Here is a 20,843-nt window from a genome sequence, read left to right as displayed (position 1 = left end):
AGTTCCAGCATCAAAAAAGTTTCATTTCATGAATGGAAAGAGACCTCTGAGATACAGGATTGTCCCGCAATAACAAGTGAAGCCACATGTATAAAAAATTAATATGTAATCCATGAGACAGAGGTGGGGGGGGGTTGGAATAAGCTTGTTTGAATTTACCATTGTAGCAGTAGAAATGTCATTCTAAACAGGTAGGAGAGTGGTTAAATTAGCATTATTTAGAGCGGCCAGTGGCGATGCATGCCAGAGAAGCCAATACACAACACAACACTAAACAATACATGAATTGCACTATAACGGTGACAAACGGTGCCCACAAACTGTTAATTGCCTACATAAAGCTGTCCCAACAGCAGTCCCAACATCTTACCACTGCTACACATGGGTATCAGCAAAGCCATGTCTGGCAGCAAAACAATTCCTTCAGCCTCATTTACTGCCTTTAAAAAAAACATAGCTGATATGGCTGACTTGCTTAAACAAATGTGGTTTCTAATGACAATTGAGATGTACAAACTATGGCATAATGAGACAAGCGGATAAGAGGCAATCCGTAATTTCGATAAAGACATTAATGAGCGAGCTAGGACGGACGTAGTCAATATAACTATTTGTTGAGCACTTTTGAAATGTACAGCAACAGAATTCAGAACATGGGCTGTTCTTACAGTGTTCTCCCTGTACACCAAGTCAGAACCGTAGGATAAAAAAAAGGGGGCATATAAGCAGACAATGAAAGCTCTTACAATATTCAATGATTATGTTACTCTAAAACAGGTTATAGGCTACATGTGCACCACCAAGTCAGAACAGTAGGCACAATTAAGACGGGTAAATCGACTAAATTGTTAGGGTGAGGCACATGGGCTACTAACATCTTACTACACAACATACATTTAGTATTAATTTCTTAGCTAGAGTATACATATTTCCCTGGCATTTTGCATAATTTTTGCAGCAGCATACAATACATTTTTGGACTCACATTGTTGTGCTGTGCTCACGTGAACAAGAAGGTGCTGTGATGGGCCTTCATGGGCAAAATTTGTCATCCAAGTCTGGCATTCTCTGGATTCATGGTGCTTTCAAAACAACTGGAAACTATGAAATAAATAAGGTTGAATCATGATGACGTCATTGATCTCCAGGTCGTAGCTCTAGAAAGAGGCCGGATTTACAATTCAAATCCAATCAAATTTTATTTGTCACATGAGTGGGGCACTGGTTAGTCGAGGTAATTGAGGTAACATGTACATTTAGGAGGAGTTATTAACGTGAATATGTATATAATAACAGATAATAACAGAGAGTAGCAGGAGTGTAGATGGGTGGTTCAATGCAAATAGTCTAGGAAGCCATTTGATTAGATGTTCAGGAGTCTTATGGCTTGGGGGAAGATGCTGTTTAGATGCCTCTTGGACATAGACTTGGCGCTCCGGTACAGCTTGAAGTGTGGTAGCAGAGAGAACAGTCTATGACTAGGGTGGCTGGAATCTCTGACAATTTTTAGGGCCTTCCTCTGACACCGCCTGGTACAGAGGTACTGGATGGCAGCAAGCTTGGCCCCGGTGATGTACTGGGCCGTACGCACTACCCTCTGTAGTGCCTTGTGGTCGGAGGCCGAACAGTTGCCATACCAGGCAGTGATGCAACCCGTCAGGATGCTCTCAATGGTGCAGCTTTAGAACCTTTTGAGGATCTGAGGACCCATGACAAATCTTTTCAGTCTCCTGAGGGGGAATTGGTTTTGTCGTACTCTCTTCATGACTCGTGTACTTGGACTATGTTAATTTGTTGTTGTTGTGGACGCCAAAGAACATGAAGCTCTCAACCTGCTCCACTACAGCCCCGTCAATGAGAATGGGGGCGTGCTCAGTCCTTCTTTTCCTGTAGTCCACAATAATCTAATTTGTCTTGATCACGTTGAGGGAGAGGTTGTTGTCCTTGCATCACACGGTCAGGTCTCTGACCTCCTCCCTATAGGCTGTCTCCTCGTTGCCGGTGATCAGGCCAACCACTGTTGTGTCATCTGAAAACTTAATGATGGTGTTGGAGTTGTGCCTGGCCGTGCAGTCATGAGTGAACAGGGAGTACAGGAGGGGACTGAGCACACAGCCCTAAGGGGTCCCCTTGTTGAGGATCAGCGTAGCGGCTGTATTGTTACCTACCCTTACCACCTGAGGGGGGGCTCGTCCTAAAGTCCAGGATTCAGTTGGGAGGTGTTTAGTCCCAGGGTTTTTAGATTAGTGATGAGCTTTGAGGGCACTATGGTGTTGAACGCTGAGCTGTAGTCAATGAATAGCATTCTCATGTTCCTTTTGTCCAGGTGTGAAAGGGCAGTGTGGAGTGCAATAGGGATTGCATCCTATGTGGTTCTGTTGGGGCGCTATGGAAATTGGAGTGGGGTCTAGGGTTTCTGGGATAATAGTGTTGATTGTGACCCATGACCAGCCTTTCAAAGCACTTCATTGCTACATACATGAGTTCTACGGGTCGGGAGTCATTTAGGCAGGTTACCTTAGTGTTCTTGGGCACAGGGACTATGGTGGTCTGCTTGAAACATGCTGGTATTACAGAATCAGACAGCGAGAGGTTAAAAATGTCAGTGAAGACACTTGCCAGTTGGTCAGCGCATGCTCGGGGTATACATCCTGGTAATCCATCAGGCCCTGTGGCCTTGTCAATGTTGACCTGTTTAAAGGTCTTACTCACATCAGCTGCAGAGAGCGTGATCACACAGTCGACCGGAACAGCTTATGCATGTTTCAGTGTTACTTGCCTCGAAGCAAGCATAGAAGTTATTTAGCTCGTCTGGTGATTTCGTGTCACTGGGCAGCTCTTGGCTGTGCTTCCCTTTGTAGTCTGTAATAGTTTACGTGCCCTGATTCATCCGACATGTGTCGGAGCCGGTGTAGTACGATTCGATGCTAGTCCTGTAGTGACGCTTTGCCTGTTTGATGGTTTGTCGGAGGGCATAGATTTCTTATAAGGTTCCGGGTTAGAGTCCCGCTCCTTGAAAGGGGCAGCTCTACCCTTTAGCTCAGTGCGGATGTTGCCTGTAATCCATGGCTTCTGGTTGGGATATGTACCTACAGTCACTGTGGGGACGACGTCAACGATGCACTTGTTGATGAAGCCAGTGATCTGGTGTATTTCTCAATGCCATCGGAGGAATCCCGGAACATATTCCTGTCTGTGCTAGAAAAACAGTCCAGTAGTTTAGCAGCTGCTTCATCTGACCACTTTTTTATTGATCGAGTCACTGGTGCTTCCTACTTTAATTTTTGCTTGTAAGCAGGAATCAGGAGAATAGAATTATGGTCAGATTTGCCAAATGGAGGGTGAGGGAGAGCTTTGTACGCGTCTCTGTGTGTGGAGTAAAGGTGGTCTAGAGTTTTTTTCCCCTCAGATGAAAACTCTCTAGGTAGATAGTGTGGTCTACAGTTTATCATGAGATACTATACCTCAGGCGAGCAAAACCTTGAGACTTCCTTAGATATCGTGCACCAGCTGTTGTTTACAAATATACAATGACCGCCACCCCTTGTCTTACCAGAGGCTGCTGTTCTATCCTGCCGATAGAGTGTATAACCCGCCAGCTGTACGTTATTAATGTCGTCGTTCAGCCACGACTCGGTGAAACATGTGATATTTAATGTCCCGTTGGTACTGTAGGATATACATGCTTTTAGTTCATCCCATTGATTTTCCATAGATTGTACATTGACTTACAGTACAGATGGCAAAGGCAGATTAGCAACTTGTCGCCTGATCCTCACCCGATCTCCTTCCGCAAAATCTCTGTCTTTTTCTCCTGTGAATGACGTGAATGATGGCCTGTTCGGGTGTCTGGAGTAAATCCCTCCCGTCTGACTCATTAAAGAAAAAATCTTCGGCCAATTCAAGGTGAGTAATCGCTGTTCTGATGTCCAGAAGCTCTTTTTGGTCATAAGAGATGGTAGCAGCAACATTATGTACAAAATAAGTTACAAACGGTTGGTTAAGCACGGTTGGTTAAGGGCCAATAAAACAGCAGTTATCCTCTCCTGCGTTCATTGAATGCAATTCCGAGTTGGATGACCGCTCAAAACGTATTTTCTAATTCAGAGCTTGTTTATTCCCGACTTCCCAGTTGTCTTGAACTCACTGCGGTTAAGTTTTCGCAGTTCCAAGTTAACAGTTGTTTTGAACGCGGCACAAGTAATTTTTCATTGACAGCATGGCCAATGTTGAATGTTTATCATTTTAAACTTGGAAAAGAGCCTCTTATTCCCAGATTTGGGACCACACAGCTACATAACAGGCTAGTTATTGCTTTGCAATTCTTCATGTTAGCCACTGTCCCTGATTCCTTCCAAACCACTCATTGATGAATTTGCGATTTCCAACTTGTTTTGTAATGTTTCTGTCCAATGGCCCATGACCACCGAACAGTGAGCCAATCACAGCGTAACGCTCCGTGTTTTCTGCTGGCTTGCCCCACCACCACAGAAAGCACTGAGCTAGACTGAAACACCTGCATTTTTTGGAGTTGCCTTACTCAAGAAAACAAAAAGGAGAACATGTTTGTATGCGGCTTTATTAACTAAATGATATATTTTTTTTTACATTGTTTGCAAACTGATATGTGAATTAATGCCAAAATAACTTGCAAAACAGGCAAAAAAATATATATATACATATTTTTTAAAATTGTTGCTAAAAATGTGGTGCTCAAAACATGCCCTGAATGACGGGTTTGACTTTATTGCATTTAGGGGGACTCATGTCTCATTCAAGGGGTCTGACACCACCCTGGGCCCCCTGTAATTCACACTCTGCCTGCATCCTACACAGCTCCGCTGGACAGATGGGAGGAAGAGAGAGAGAGAAAAGCTTATGTCTCTATCAAACCTTATGAGACCAGGATTGTATAAAAAAGATACCGTAGTCATCAATCTACTGCTAAAGTTACAAAGTGATGAGAAGCAGGATCAGGGTGAAATACTGAGATACTGGTAGCTAATTACTGGCTTAAGAAGATCTCACAGCTTCTGGTTAATCAGGTGAGGTGCCTGTCCGCAGCAGTACATCCCAAACTGTATTATGGGAATGTCCTTTCCAGAATAAGAAGCCTCCACTAATATAGTATGGCCAGATAAAATGTCCTCTCGGACACTTTAGAAGCACAAGCTAAGTCAATTGCAAATGGGGTTTCATTCATTCTATGGCCATGAAAACATGCTGCCATACTGTCAAGACATTTAAGAAATGTTAACATCCAATTTCACCAAGTCAATTACTGTTAACTACAGTATGACCTTGGATGCAGATTGTCATTAAAAGTTTGTCCGTTTCCGGAAGCATGCATTGAAACACGTGGCTTTCTCATTGCTTTCTTTTGCAAAATAACTATGAATTAACAGATTTATTTTCAAGTCATTGTCAACATAAAGTGCATTCAGAAAGTATTCACAACCCCTTGACTTTTTCCAAATTTAGGAAAAAAAGCATTAAAAACTTAACACTAATATATCTTGATTAGATAAGTATTCAATCTCCTGAGTCAATACATGTTAGAATAACCTTTGGCAGTGATTACAGCTGTTAGTCTTTTTGGGTCTCTAAGAGATTTCCACACCTGGAAATTCCAATATTTGGCCATTATACTTTTCAACATTTTTTGAGCTCTGTCAAATTGTTTTTTTATCAATGCATTTTCAGGTCTTGATATAGATTTTTAAGCAGATTTAAGTAAAAACTGTAACTCGGACACTCAGGAACATTCACTGTCTTCTTGGTAATCAACTCCAGTGTAGATTTGGCCTTGTGTTTTAGGTTGTTGTCCTGCTGAAAGGTGAATTCATCTCCCAGTGTCTGGTGGAAAGCAGACTGAACCAGGTTTTCATCTAGGATTTTGTCAGTGCTTAGCTCCATTCTATTAAATTTTTTGTCATGAAAATCTCCCCAGTCCTTAACCATTTTGAGTATACCCATAACATGACGAAGCCACCACTATGCTTGAAAATATGGAGAATTTAATAATAAACTCAGTAATGTGTTGTATTGGATTTGCCCCAAACATAATACTGGTCATATCTCTGGTCTGTCTTGGAACATATGGGAATTGGCTCCAATTTCATTAATATGATTAAAATGCTATATGCCGTCCCTCAGCCATAGTTATAACAGGCAATATCTGCTCTGCTTCGTTCAGAGTTACTCGAAGCAGCAGACAAGGCGATCCAATTTTTCTTTTATTATCCATGGAACCCCTGGCCCAGGCAATTCGCCAATCGAATGAAATAACACACATTTCCCTCAAATCTACTGATCCCTTCATCTCGTCTCATATTTTACTATATCTAGACAATGTACTGTATCTCACCTGTTTCCAAAGGCATTGAAGATCATATATAAATTCACCTTAATCTCAAGTTATAAAACTAATATAACCAAATCAGCCATACTGTCTCTCAAGACCCCGGTGGAAGACTCCATTTCTACTTAAGAAATCTCAATAGTTTCCCATTTTAAATAGAGTAGATCTTTTTCCTTCCTGAGATAAAACCATTGCCAGAAACTTTAACAAAATGCTCAAATCAATTCAAAAGTATGTGGACATCCCTTCAATTTGTGGATTCTGCTATTTCGGCCACCCCGGTTGCTGAGAGGTGTATAAAATTGAGCACACGGCCATACAACCTCCATAGACAAACATTGGCAGTAGAATAGCCTTACTGAGGAGCTCAGTGACTTTCAACGTGGCACCGTCATAGGTAGCCACCTTTCCAACAGGCCAGTTCGTCAAATTTCTGCTTTGCTAGAGCTGCCCTGTTCAACTGTATGCGCTGGTATTGTGAATTGGAAATATCTATGTGAATTGGAAATATCTAGGAGCAACACCGGCTCAGGCGCAAAGTGGTAGGCCACACATCCTAACAGAACGGGACCGCCGAGTGTTAAAAATCATGAGTCCTCAGTTGCAAAACTCACTACCGAGTTCCAAACTGTCCGCACAAGAACTGTTCATCTTGAGCTTCATGAAATGGGTTTCCATGGCCGAGCAGCCGCACACAAGCCTAATATCACGATGTGCAATGCCAAGCGTCGGCTGGAGTATTGTAAAGCTCGCCGCCATTGGACTCTGGAGCAGTGGAAAAGCTTTCCCTGAAGTGATGAATCACACTTCACCATCTGGCAGTCCAATGGACAAATCTGGGTTTGGCGGCTGCCAGGAGAACGCTACCTGCCCGAATGCATAGTGCCACCTGTAAAGTTTGGTGGAGGAGGAATAATGGTCTGGAACTGTTTTTCATGGTTCCGACTAGGCTACAGCATAAAATTACATTCTAGACAATGCTGTGCTTATCAACAGTTTGGGGAAGGCCCTTTCCAGATATTTTATTTACACAAGTATTCAGACCCTTTGTTGTGAGACTCGAATTGAGCTCAGGTGCATCCTGTTTCCATTGATCATCCTTGAGATGTTTCTACAACTTGATTGGAGTCCACCTGTGGTAAATTCAATTGATTGGACATGATTTGGAAAGGCTCACACCTGTCTCTATAAGGTCCGCAGTTGACAGTGCATGTCAGAGCAAAAACCAAGTAATGAGGTCGAAGGAACTGTCCGTAGAGTTCCATGACAGGATTTTGTTGTGGCACAGATCTGGGGAAGGGAACCAAAGCATTTCTGCAGCATCGAATGTCCCAAGAACACAGTGGCCTCCATCATTCTTAAATGGTAGAAGTTTGGAACCACCAAGTTGAGCAATCGGAGGAGAAGGGCCTTGGTCAGGAAGGTGACCAAGAACCTGATTGTTACTCTGACAGAGCTCTAGAACCTCTGTGGATATGAGAGAACCTTCCAGCCAGAAGGACAACCATCTCTGCAGCACTCCACCAATCAGGCCTTTATGGTAGAGTGGCCAGACGGAAACCACTCCTCAGTAAAAGGCACATGACAGCCCGCTTGGAGTTTGCCAAAAGGCACCCAAAGGACTGTCAGACCATGAGAAACAAGATTCTCTGGTTGGATGAAACCAAGATTGAACTATTTGGCCTGAATGCCAAGCGTCACGTCTGGATGAACCTGGAACCATCCCTACGGTGAAGCATGGTGGTGGCAGCATCATGCTGTGGGGATGTTTTTTAGAAGTGGGGACTGGAAGACTAGTCAGGATCGAGGGAAAGATGAACTGAGGGATCCTTGATAAAAACCTGCTCCAGAGCGCTCAGGAACAAGACTGGGGCCTAAGTTCACCGTCAAACAGAACAACGACCCTAAGCACACAGCCAAGACATTGCAGGAGTGGCTTCGGGACAAGTCTCTGAATGTCCTTGAGTGGCCAAGCCAGATCCCGGACTTGAACCCAATCGAATATCTCTGGAGAGACCTGAAAATAGCTGTGCAGCGAAAAAGAATAATATCCTAGTTCTGACTAGCACGTGAACACGGCATAAGTTTGTAAGTGACAAAGTGAGGGCTTTGCATAGACGCTTTGTGGCGATTTTAAAATAATGTTGTTAGCAGTTATTTTCCGGAACAGTATAGATCACTCGGTTTGGGTTCTGCTCTTCAAATAATTGAGTTATTTTCCGGTGTTCGGTTCTGTTCCCTGAACCGGTTCAAACCCTTGATTTAAATACTGTACCTATAACACCCCCCCCCCCAACAAAAAAAGTACAGAATAAAGTACATTTCATCACCCCAAAAAAGTTTGCTTCAACACAGTCAAATGCCATGTCTAAAAAACAAACAAATAAAAGCAGGCCTTGTGTCATTCTCAGGTGACCTCGTGGAATCTCATGGAATTCCTCTGAGGGGTAGTTTGACTACAAAGGTGCCATTAAAGGGGTGATGTGATGGGTGTCCTCCAGGTAGTGTCCCAGTACAAGGAGGAGGAGGAGGGCTATTCATTACCATCTGCTCAGAGAGAGGCCAGCGTCATCTCTTTAATGAAGACGTATTTGTAGATAAGAGAGCCTGACCAGGAGGTGCTAGGCAGGGGGCTAATGACACAGAGGGTCCACTACCTGGTCCTGGCTTCCCACTGAGGCCAATGGGCACACCCATTAACACTCGGGGTGGGTTGCACCAACATGGATTAACTCTTAAACTGGGTTCAGTCAAGGTGTAGCTATAAATATTGTTTCACCAAAATGTAAACCTAGTTTTAAATCAATCCTAGTTAAATTCCTCTAAACTCAGTTTAATTGTTTTTACTTTAAACCAAGATCAAACGTAATCTTGTTGCTCCATTGTTACAAAATCAGATTTAAATTTAGTTTAGGGATTAAATCTTACTGGTTGTTATTTTTGTTAATCTAATGTCACTGTATGTGCAGTTTCTTTCGGTGTTATTAACAATTTTAGCTCTTGTAGTTTATCATGTTTGTAAAATTTAACTAGCCAGCGAACTAATTTGACAAAAAAGTACAATTAAGTTCCGAATTTAGCCCGAAGTCAAAACTCACTTTTGTTTCCACAGAAATATAATTAGAACATATTGCTATGGTGAATCCATTATGACACGTGTCTCTAATCATAATTTTGTGATTTAACCTTAGATTAACTAACCCAGGTTTAAAATTAAATGGTGCAACAACATCTCTAGCTTTACAAAGTCTAGGTTAGGTTTATTATAAAATGTATTTGAAGCATGTTGGTGCAACCCACCCTCAATATTAAAAGTAGACTCAGCGAAATGACGTTGCCACGAACGGCATTGCAGAAAATGAGATGAGCAAGATGCAAGACATTGCTCTCACACAGTCACACATAGTATCTGTGCATGTGCACGTCTTCGCTTCACGCTGTCCACAGCCTGTTAGCCTGAAGTTGAGCCTTCAACGCTCTTAGTTCTTGTGAAATTGACCCATTACGCTGTTTACTTTCTGCATCTATGTCATATTACAAACTCTACCTTCGACTCCACACACCCTCACCGCCTGTGTCAGACATCAGGACCAGTGAAATATTACTGTGGCATAGGCATTGAGTGACCCCTGCGTGAGCTTACACTTTTCAGTGAACCTCAGCTACACACTTATCAAATGCATCTTTTGAAGGCCTGTCACATTTAATGTGATGCTATGTCTGATTCAAAGAGGTTGAATATACATTTGAAATGGTCTGTGTCAGAAAATGAAGTCAAAAACATGTAAGATCATACGTAACGGTGATGTTAAAGTGGTTACGCCTCCTGTCTGAAGTGATGCTGCAGTTATATTGTAGTGTAATTTCAGAGTTCATGCTCAACAGCTCTCCACCCTTGAACTACTTGGAATGTTGTGACTCATCTCCTATGAGTGCTCATATTTACTCACTGCATCAAGAGGTGTCAGACAGGGACTACTGCAAATGAGAACTGTGTTCAACTCAAGTTCAATCCAATCCAATCTATAAAACCTGTAGGCCTACCTCATTCAGAAGCCTATTGATACTTTTTTCCTGGGATGTTCACAAACTCATCTGGCACAGGCCTTGCTTATTTCCTCAACTACCTCTCAAAAGTCACAATAGCTCTGGGAAATTGCAGCTCCGGCTCTTTTATGTTCATACATCAACAGATCACCACAGTGGAAGACAAGGGTCAATGATGAACATCACTGTACTCTGATGTTACTGGATTTCCAATAAAAATCTAAACAGAAAATACCTTTTGTACGTTTATTTCTTTTATTTTTTTATGACCTGGCCCATTTCAGCTTTTGAAGCAGAACAAATGTCCTGAAGCTTTTCATTACGTTTTACGGGGAAAAAACCTCCTCTGTTTGCCTTAATTTAGGTGACATGCTGGCCCAGATATCCTGGCCGATTGGCAGAGGGAGTAGAAGAGCTGTGGAGGATGCCCAGCGTGAGGCATCGCATCTGAGGTCCAATAACTGTGCTCTTAATAACATCCAAAGAGAATTGAGTTTACAACACACACCCTCAGGCCTGAACCTGCTGGCCTACTGAAATTAAAAACAAGCATTTGGCCCGAAACGGTTGTTTCCCTACACAAGCTGTTGTGTCAGCAGTCTTTTACTAGAGTCATCCTGTCCTCAAAGACAACAGTGAGAACAGAAAAACAACACATGACAAGAATGAAAGAGTGGTGGCTGCTGTCTATATCTGCGTCCAATCCAATCCATTCATTTTCCTCATTTAGTGGTTATTCTGTTGCAAAGGTCATTAGTGAAGTAGAATAAGATTGATGGATGGAAGTGAGAGGCATTTAGAGGCCCATCTCTCCCTCGCTCATCCCTGTCTGGAGGATGTGAGGGAGGGACTGCCTTCAGAGGGCAGAGGGATGGATGGCTTTACACTCCCCCTTTACATTGGCATTCACAGTGGACGGCATCATCTATACTTCAGATGAGAGGAGAGAGAGTTTATGGCCTTTAGAGTGATGATGAGGCATTGTTTCCAGGGCAGCTCAGAGAGCCAGCTCTTATTCATACCCTCTCCACCCCACAACACTGTTTACAACAGAAAGCCAATCATGAACATATTGCATGAGATTGCTGTATGTTACAGGTTGTCCGACATGCACAAAACATCCATCCTTTCCGTAATGGCTCTCTGGAGTATCTATGGAGTAGCTCTTCTTTTTTTCTGTTTTGTTTTGCATTCCAGGAAAAACGGATCATGTATCTGTGTAATTTATGTAATTGAATAAAAGCCCTGGGATTTTGAGGGATGATTCAAAGAAATGGATAACTTTAAATCACTACAAACACTCCCTCTGTCTCTCACTCTCCTGCACTAAAAGGGTTGAGTCAGCCTGCAGTAACCTTGTATTTGACTTGTATTGTCATTAGCAAATCAAACGTGGCTTAATTAGCCAGCACTCCAGCGGAATGTGCATTACACTAAGTGATTATAGTAATATAACTTCAAGAAAAATCACCAATGGTCTTTCACATTGACACCAGAATGAATGAACAAGGTGTTTTGGTGCTTTTGGAAGTGCTACTGTTGTCATCAAGTATGGACATTGATTATTTGAGTATTAGAGAGCCCATAAGTGCATTAATCCAATACAAATGGAACTCCCTCCCCAGATGGGTGCCACCCCTTTCCCCCGGTCTCTCTCTCTCTCTCTCTCTCTCTCTCTCTCTCTCTCTCTCTCTCTCTCTCTCTCTCTCTCTCTCTCTCTCTCTCTCTCTCTCTCTCTCTCTCTCTCTCTCTCTCTCTCTCTCTCTCTCTCTCTCTCTCTCTCTCCTCTCTCATACATACACAAATAAATGGTTGGAAAGAAACATCTTTAGGGGAAAAGGAACACTCTTGTATGCTGACTTTACCCTAAGGTTTACATTAACAGTAAATACCATCTACAATGGACATAAACCCAATCGTGGTGTTCCCGCTCTATCCGTGTTTGTAGTGAAGATGGAGTCAGAGGGCTGTTTGTGTGACTGTGTTGTTGCTCTGCCCCCAGTCCTACTGCTGTTATATTCCGCCACGCTCTGACATTTGAAAACCCACCGTGACTAGCTTAGCCAGGCGAAGGGAAAGGAGAGGCCAAATCACAGAGGGACCAGGGGGAGGTTGCTCCTTGAAGGAACACACCCTGCAAGTATACAACCCTCATGATAATCTTGTAAACAACATCCAATCACATCTAGTTGACCTCTACAGGCTGCATATGTGGTAAAAGGTACTGTAAGTCTATCCTAAAGGGACACTTAACTAATGTACTGTACTAGACTCCAAAATCATGTCATTGGTGTACTAACAGTACCCCCTGCTGGTAAGAGGGATAACTTTTTACATACAAGGAGTACAAAAATGACACAATGTACGTGCTGTGAGCTGATGAAAATTACACGCAGTACTACGCAATAAATATCAAATATTAAATGATGAATGGGGAATGAATTAATAATGACAGCAAGTGAGCAGAGGGAAAGGGATGGGCGGGATCCTGTGTGTTGAGGATTAAGGACAAGCCTTCCTTCGACTCTCCAATAGAGGTCATCATCATACTGACTTCCTGCTGAAAGCTGACACAATTACCAATCTGCCCCACTTCCACTCTAATACACAGCCTAAAATGTACAATGGAACATTACAAGTCAAAAGCCATATGAGTTAGAATCTAAGATGTATTTCTCCTAGTAATACTGTCATTACTTTAGCTGGGATTCGTCTTGACACTGAAACAGGTGTAATCAGAGACCCACTGACCCTAAAAGGCATAATACATCACTGCCCACCTAAGAATCTCAGAACGTCCTTGATATCACACTGATTTGGCTAAAAGAGAATGTACCCACCATAGAGATCCTATAAAATGAGTATTAAATTAGTAGGCTATTCTACTTCCTAATTATATGGTATCCACATACCGATACGTCAATGCTCAATGTCCCCAATATAGTGTTTTTGTCACACAGCCTACATATAAAATGCATTTATTTGGTATTTAATGTGCTGTATAGTCCCTCCTTTTTTATATTTCTCTTGATATTATTATTGGATGTGTTGCCCCGGCACAGAGAATTCCTCCTTTACAGGTTCCCAAGCACTACTACCTTCAAGTCACCCTAGAGTAAACACTGTGGTTGCCATGCCAACTTGGAGCAGGATCCACAGAGCAAACACTTTAGACGCCAGGAGAAAAGTGCGTAACAATGGAGCCTGAACTGGGGTTAGAGGGGAAGGGGGAGATGGAGCAGCACACAGGTAGACTGGGAACATTAAGTTCCATGTAGCTAAATAAACAGTGTTCAAAGTCTGGGGACACTGACAAGTTTATATCGAAAGTAAGTCATGTTCGCCTTAACATTAACAATTTGCCAATCTACTGCTATTTCCTAGCCATACCTATCAAGTGAAAATATGGTCAGAAATAGGCCTACTGGTATATAATATAATTATCTGTGTCTGTCTGTCTGTCTGTCTGTCTGTCTGTCTGTCTGTCTGTCTGTCTGTCTGTCTGTCTGTCTGTCTGTCTGTCTGTCTGTCTGTCTGTCTGTCTGTCTGTCTGTCTGTCTGTCTGTCTGTCTGTCTGTCTGTCTGTCTCTCTCTGTGTCTCTCTCTCTCTGTCTCTCTCTCTCTCTGTCTCTCTCTCTGTGTCTCTCTCTCTCTGTCTCTCTCTCTCTCTCTGTGTGTCTCTCTGTCTCTCTCTCTCTCTGTCTCTCTCTCTCTGTCTCTCTCTCTCTGTCTCTCTCTCTCTGTCTCTCTCTCTGTGTCTCTCTCTGTGTCTCTCTCTCTCTCTGTGTGTCTCTCACACACGCACACATACACACACAGAGATTATACTTAAAAAAAAATCTAACACACACTCGTCAAAACTAACCTAATAGCCTAATATTCAGCAAAATGTTAATAATTTTACCAGTTGTAAAACACCTGAAAACCATTGGATTTTCAATTTGCATAGAGCAGAGTTAAATAATTACCTCTTGCTGCAACCTGGACTCAGGGGTAGACATAACATAGTAAATGTAGAGCTGTTTCCTCCATTTAGAATGAAATTATATGTTATGCATTCCAATTTGTTGTTGCTAACATTAGCTAGGTGGCTAATGCTAACGTTAGCTATGGGTTAAGGTTAGGGTTAAAGTTAGGGTTGACGTTAGTGTTAGTAGTTAGGTTAAAGGGTTTTAAGGTTAGGGGAAGGGTTAGTTAACATGCTAAGTAGTTGCAAAGTAGGTAAAAAGTAGTAAGCAGTTGCAAATTTGCTAATTAGCTAAAATGCTAATGTGCTTGCTGAGATTCGAACACGCAAGATTTGCCTTAAGTAACCTGTTCTGTCATGTGTAACTATACAAAACATAACATATCATACTAATTTGAGTGTCCCGGATTTGCGTTTACTGTGTTACGTCTATTATATGAGACCAGGCTGCTTGAATATGAAATCACATCGCTCACACACAAGGGCAAAAGGGTAACCGATACACCTCCCTGCTGGAGATGATGACCAAAACGAATACGTAGCCTACCAACAAGAGGCTCAGTGACTGGGTGCAAAGAGCGCGTGGGACCAACTTCATCACAACTTCTCAACTTCTCAAACATAGATATGAATAATGTATCGAAAACGCGAACAGTAATTTCACCTTAACTGTGTGGTGATGTCGAAAATCTGCCTTATTTAGATAACTTAGCGATGTCATCATCACCTTGCCGTTTCGAATTTTGACCTGGCAATCTACCGAGAAATGATCATACTTAGATACATTATCTGAAGTCATTATTGCCTAGCTGTTTCGAGTTTTCACCTGTCAATCTACTACTTGACAGATGATAGTTTCAGTGCTAAAGAATTTTCAGGTGAGTAAACATGTAATTGACAGTATTTACAATTCAATAGAAGTTTGACATTGTCTTTAACTTTTTATTTACTTTAATTTACTGTTAATGTTAGGGTTGACAATGATAGGCCTACTACAAACATTTGAAATAAATGTTCTCACTCTGTGCTAAATCTACCAAATTGCTTGCCATTGCAATTCGTCTTTAGTAACAAAGTAGCCAACAGTAAATAGAACCTGCAATCTGTCTTGTAGAAAGTTGTTTTTAATGATAAAGCATGTACGATTTGATTTATAATATGCCTGTCATGTTTTTAAGACAGAAAGTGCATTTGTGGGGGGCTTAAATCAAATGTAAGGGATTTGCATTTTGTTTTCACATTGTATTCAAGTAACGTTACAGACTCAGCGCTTCAAAATGGTACATCATACACTGTAGTTGGATCAGACATGGGGAAGTAATGTTGCTTTAAATGTTGATTCATGTATAATTCCATTTAGGAGAAAAAGGCTTTCAAAGATTTGGCAGCCATTTACACACTTGCTTTACCATAATCCTTGGGAAACATGTATTTAGAAAATAAATATTTTCACCAAATTGCCAAAATAGATATTCTGTACATTATCTCACTAATTCCCTCATTAGGCAAAACATTAACGGTATTAAATTGCCTATTTGTTGTATGATAAAGATAACCTTTCATATTGAACAGCTACAGTGCTTCTCTTTGTTCACGCCCATTTAACATAGTTCAAACACTCTTAAGCCTTAGACCCACCCATCTCTTTAAGAATGCACATGTGAACCCATGTGACTGTGGCCATATGCTAAAGCAGTGAGGTACATTGCTTAAAAAAAACAAAGAAAATATTTAAATATTACAATATTGGATTAACTTCAGGTGCTAGTTTACAAGAAGGAACAACTTAAAACACCCAAACACATATCATAAGATCCTTTTGAGCAGTAGTGGTGCGTGGGTAAAATCACTGGGGAAGCCAAGAACCCCCACCACCCTTCAAAAAAGCAGTATTAGAACCCACACAACCGTGCAAAAGTTTGGGGTCACTTAGAAATGTCCTTGTTTTTGAAAGAAAAAAATGGCCAGAAGCAAATAACTTTCTTTTGAAACTTGTCAGTCTATTCTTGTTCTGAGAAATGAAGGCTATTCCATGCGAGAAATTGCTAAGAAACTGAAGATCTCGTACACCTCTGTGTACTACTCCCTTCACAGAACAGCGCAAACTGGCACTAACCAGAATAGAAAGAGGAGTGGGCGGCCCCGGTGCACAACTGAGCAAGAGGACAAGTACATTAGAGTGTCTAGTTTGAGAAACCGACATCTCACAAATCCTAAACTGGCAGCCTCATTAAATAGTACCCACAACAGTGAAGAGGCTTAGGGATGCTGGCCTTCTAGGCAGTGTTTCTCTGTCCAGTGTCTGTGTTCTTTTGACCATCATAATCTTCTCTTTTTATTGGCCAGTCTGAGATATGGCGTTTTCTTTGCAACTCTTCTGTGAAGGGAGTAGTACACAGTATTGTACGAGATCTTCAGTTTCTTGGCAATTTCTGGCATGGAATAGCCTTAATTTCTCAGAACAAGAATGGACTGACAAGTTTCAGAAGAAAGTTCTGTGTTTCTGGCCATTCTGAGCCATTAATCGAACCCACAAATGCTGATGCTCCAGATACTCAACTAGTCTAAAGAATGCCAGTTGTATTGCTTCTTTAATCAGAACAAAAGTTTTAAGCTGTGCTAACATAATTGCAAAAGGGTTTTCTAATGATCAATTAGCCTTTAAAATGATAAACTTGGATTAGCTAAGACAACGTGCCATTGGAACACAGGAGTGATGGTTGCTGATAATGGGTCTCTGTACACCTATGTAGATACTCCATTAAAAATCTGCCGTTTCCAGCTACAATAGTCATTTACAACATTAACAATGTCTACATTGTATTTCTGATCAATTTTATGTTTTTTTTAATGGACAAAAAAATGTGCTTTTCTTTGAAAAACAAGGACATTTCTAAGTGACCCCAAACTATTGTGTTGTGATAATTGCGTTGTTTTCTCTATAACCTGTTCATTCATATGCCTTGCAAATGTGATATATAAGCCTAAAGGTTGATACAATAAGAAGACACAGTAGCAGAATAAATTCAACCACACCTTTGTTTTATCACAAAACCAGATAGCAACCTCTGTCCAGTGAAGTCCACAAAGCATATTGCATGTACAGTAACAGACAGGTATATGACCTACAGTATGGTCAAGAAAGTTAATGTTTCCGCCATTTTTGGACCACTAAACAACTATTGATTTAGAACCACAGAGAGTTACCGTAAATCACAAAGAAAACAGGAGCTGTCTGCACTATTCCAGCACCATTTCAGCTTCAACATTTCAAAACCATCAAATCACCACTGCTTAGTCTAATACAGTGACAACTAAAAGATACAGAGTAAGCTAAATATGTTGTAGCTGTCCATGGTTCTGCTTTCTGTGTGTGTGTGTGTGTGTGTGTGAGTGTGAGTGTGAGTGTGAGTGTGAGTGTGAGTGTGAGTGTGAGTGTGAGTGTGAGTGTGAGCGTGCACGTTCATGCAAGTAGATTTGTGTGTATTAGGTAGTTCTTGTGGAATTGCTAGATTACATGTTAGATATTGCTGCACTGTCGGAACTAGAAGCTCAAGCATTTTGCTACACTCGCAATAACATCTGCTAACCATGTGTATGTGACCAATAACATTTTCTTTGATTTGACATGTTGACTAACCTTACTTGTAGAGAAACACCAATGCCATCCTCCTCTCTTTCATGTCTATCACTCTGTCATACTCTACACACTTATTTTTTGTTGTCCTAGGCTACCTAGCTAAAAATGCTTGCTCGCTGGCCTATCTTCCATTCATGGGCAACTTTAGCTAGTCAACATGAGCCTTCTACATTTAGCTACATATTGAACTTCCATCCTCTCAGGCCAGGGACACAACAATGTATGAATTAATGGTTGGATCAGAATCACCGTTATAATCATTGGCCAGTACGGAGAATTAAGTAAAACCACAAGTCCAAATCCCATCTCAATCCATGGTTAATTTAGGAAAGGGACAATATTAGCTAGCTAGCCACGGAGGACAACAACACAATGAGAAGCAACAAGTTTCTCTGTCAATGATGTATGCTCTCAATGGGATTTGATAGAGGTGTGATGGCAAAATCTAAGTTGGCTTCCTTTGACACTTTTTTTTGGTGCGCCAGGACCATTTACATTTTAGATCAACGCTGATTGGCAAATTTTTTATATATTTTTTTTATCAAGGGAGGCCAAATGCTTGCTGGCTTCCTTTGCCTTCAATGCTACGGGCGGCAACAATGTCATACTCGTTTTGGACCAGACTGCATTAGATAGATGGCCTACACTTAGAGAGACAGAGAGGTGCTGTTTCACTCGCTCGAATGCTTTCTCCTGTGCGATACATTCAGCCGGTTGCGAATTGAAAGAAAATGAGGAAACACAGAGAGACAAAAGATAAATCATTTTATGTATTTTTATTTTTTCTTGGTCAATTTTTTGGGGAAGCCCGGCTTCCCTTGGCATCCATGAATACACGCCACTGCCATTGAGTGACTTTGGTTCAGGTCATGTTATGATATGAACAAAGGAATCTATTTCTGACCTGCCATTTGGAGCAGGACATGGAATATTCATGGCCTTTTCATTCTCAAAAAGATATGTTTGCCGGGATGTGTCCAGTCCAGGGGATGCTTGCACATCTCTGGGAGGAAGGACGTCAACGTTGCAAAGCAGCTGAAATCTGGTTCCATCTGAATGAAAGCTCCTTGGCTACAACAACACCAGGCTCCAGACATTTGAAGCCGAAAAAGAGGAAAGCAGACTAAAATAGACAAGATTTTAAAACCTTGTATTAAAAATAACAAACCCAGCACTAACATTCACTGACCCCCAAGTCAAGCAATAAGCTCATAAAGTACAAATACAAAATACCGAAAGTGCTGCTTGTTCACCCTTGTTCATCTCCTTGTACTTGCAGAGGAGAGCAGGTTCTTCTAATGCTGAAAGACAAATTCCAGGAAATAGGTTAGAGTTAAAACAGAAATACATTCATACTCTAATAGCTTGTTATTGGCTGTTGACTGCTACAGCTGTACTAATTCACCAGCTAAAAAACAAGCCCTGTAGTCAACCTGCTTCCAGTCAAACAATGGCAATGCTGACACAACTTATTTAGCAAACATTTAACTTCATAATTAGCTAAATGTAAATGATATTCGTCTAGCTAGCCAGTTAGTTGAAAATGCAAAAAACGACATAAATCTAAAACTATTATCCAATCTAGATAGCTTTTTAGCCATTATTTAATTGTGGCTAGCTAGCTAGAAAACCTTAGCCTGTATGTACCTATCACCTGGCTAACATGGGTTAGCATATGCACCACAGTGGCTATTTTCGATGGTTAAACATGACCAACTGACAAACATGACAAAGATTATCATCATGTCATGCATGGCTCAGTACATCAACAATAAACATTAGACAATCTAACATTAGCTAGCTAGAGTTCTAGCCAGCTAAAGTTAGCTAGCTAGCATGCTACCTGTATTAGTGCTGTGTTCATTATGAGTTATTATTATTATTTGTTTATTATTAGTGCTTTTTGAGGTCGGTTCAGTTTCGGCACGATTATTTAAAAAATAATAAAGATTTTTGATTTCGGTTTTGATCATTTAAAAAATAAATGTTGGTTGAATAAAACAAAATAAAACAAAAAACACAGATTAAAACAATTAATAGAAGTGATGGTAGTGAATGTTCATTACTGCTTATCACTTACACATTACTTAACTTTATTATTATTATATTTACCCCTTTTTTCTCCCCAATTTCGTGGTATCCAATTGTCTCATCGCTACAACTCCCGTACGGGCTCAGGAGAGACGAAGGTTGAAAGTCATGCGTCCTCCGATACACAACCCAACCAAGGCTTCATAACACAGCGCGCATCCAACCCGGAAGCCAGCCGCACCAATATGTCGGAGGAAACACCGTGCACCTTCCCGCCACAGGAGTCGCTGGTGGGTGATGAGACAAGGACATCCCTACCGGCCAAACCCTCCCGGTCGCGAACCCAGAGTCTCTGGTGGCACAGCTGGCGCTGCAGTACAACGCCCTTAACCACTGTGCCACCCGGGAGGCCCCACATTACTTCACTTTAATAAAATATTTCAGTTGTTGTGTATAATACATTTGTTTTATTTGATGACTTTATTATTTAATTCCAAGTCATCATCTCATCTCTATAGAGCTGCTGCCTATGCTGTCTGACAAAATCACTATTTTAGTCGTTCAAAGTAAATAAGGCATACTTTATGTATCCTCTCTTGATCTCGCATTCTTCTGTGTCTTGTGTAGCAAGTGTAAAAGAAACACAGACTGTACGAGTAGCCGTGCAATGGATTATGGTCATTGTAGTTAATTATCACGTTTTCTGTGCTAAACATTGATGAACATTGGCCTGTTGGAAACTATAACTCCCTACTACATCTTACAGTTAAGGCATAATCTGATTTATCTCTCGATGA

General features: G+C 41.3%; 1 protein-coding gene across 1 annotated transcript in view; it reads left to right on the top strand.

Annotated features, from left to right (window-relative positions):
- The first annotated feature begins 14,904 nt into the window (after window positions 1-14,904).
- glis3 (GLIS family zinc finger 3) overlaps window positions 14,905-20,843 on the top strand; it is a 36,751-nt gene continuing 30,812 nt past the window's right edge. The window contains exon 1 of the mRNA XM_024380782.2: window positions 14,905-15,253. The gene's annotated coding sequence lies outside the window, so the exon portion shown is untranslated. The remainder of the gene's footprint in view (window positions 15,254-20,843) is intronic.

This window comes from Oncorhynchus tshawytscha, linkage group LG20 (assembly GCF_018296145.1).
Source record: "Oncorhynchus tshawytscha isolate Ot180627B linkage group LG20, Otsh_v2.0, whole genome shotgun sequence".
Taxonomy (NCBI): domain Eukaryota; kingdom Metazoa; phylum Chordata; class Actinopteri; order Salmoniformes; family Salmonidae; genus Oncorhynchus; species Oncorhynchus tshawytscha.
Note: the sequence above shows the minus strand (reverse complement) of the source record. Positions and strands in the feature narration are given on the sequence as shown.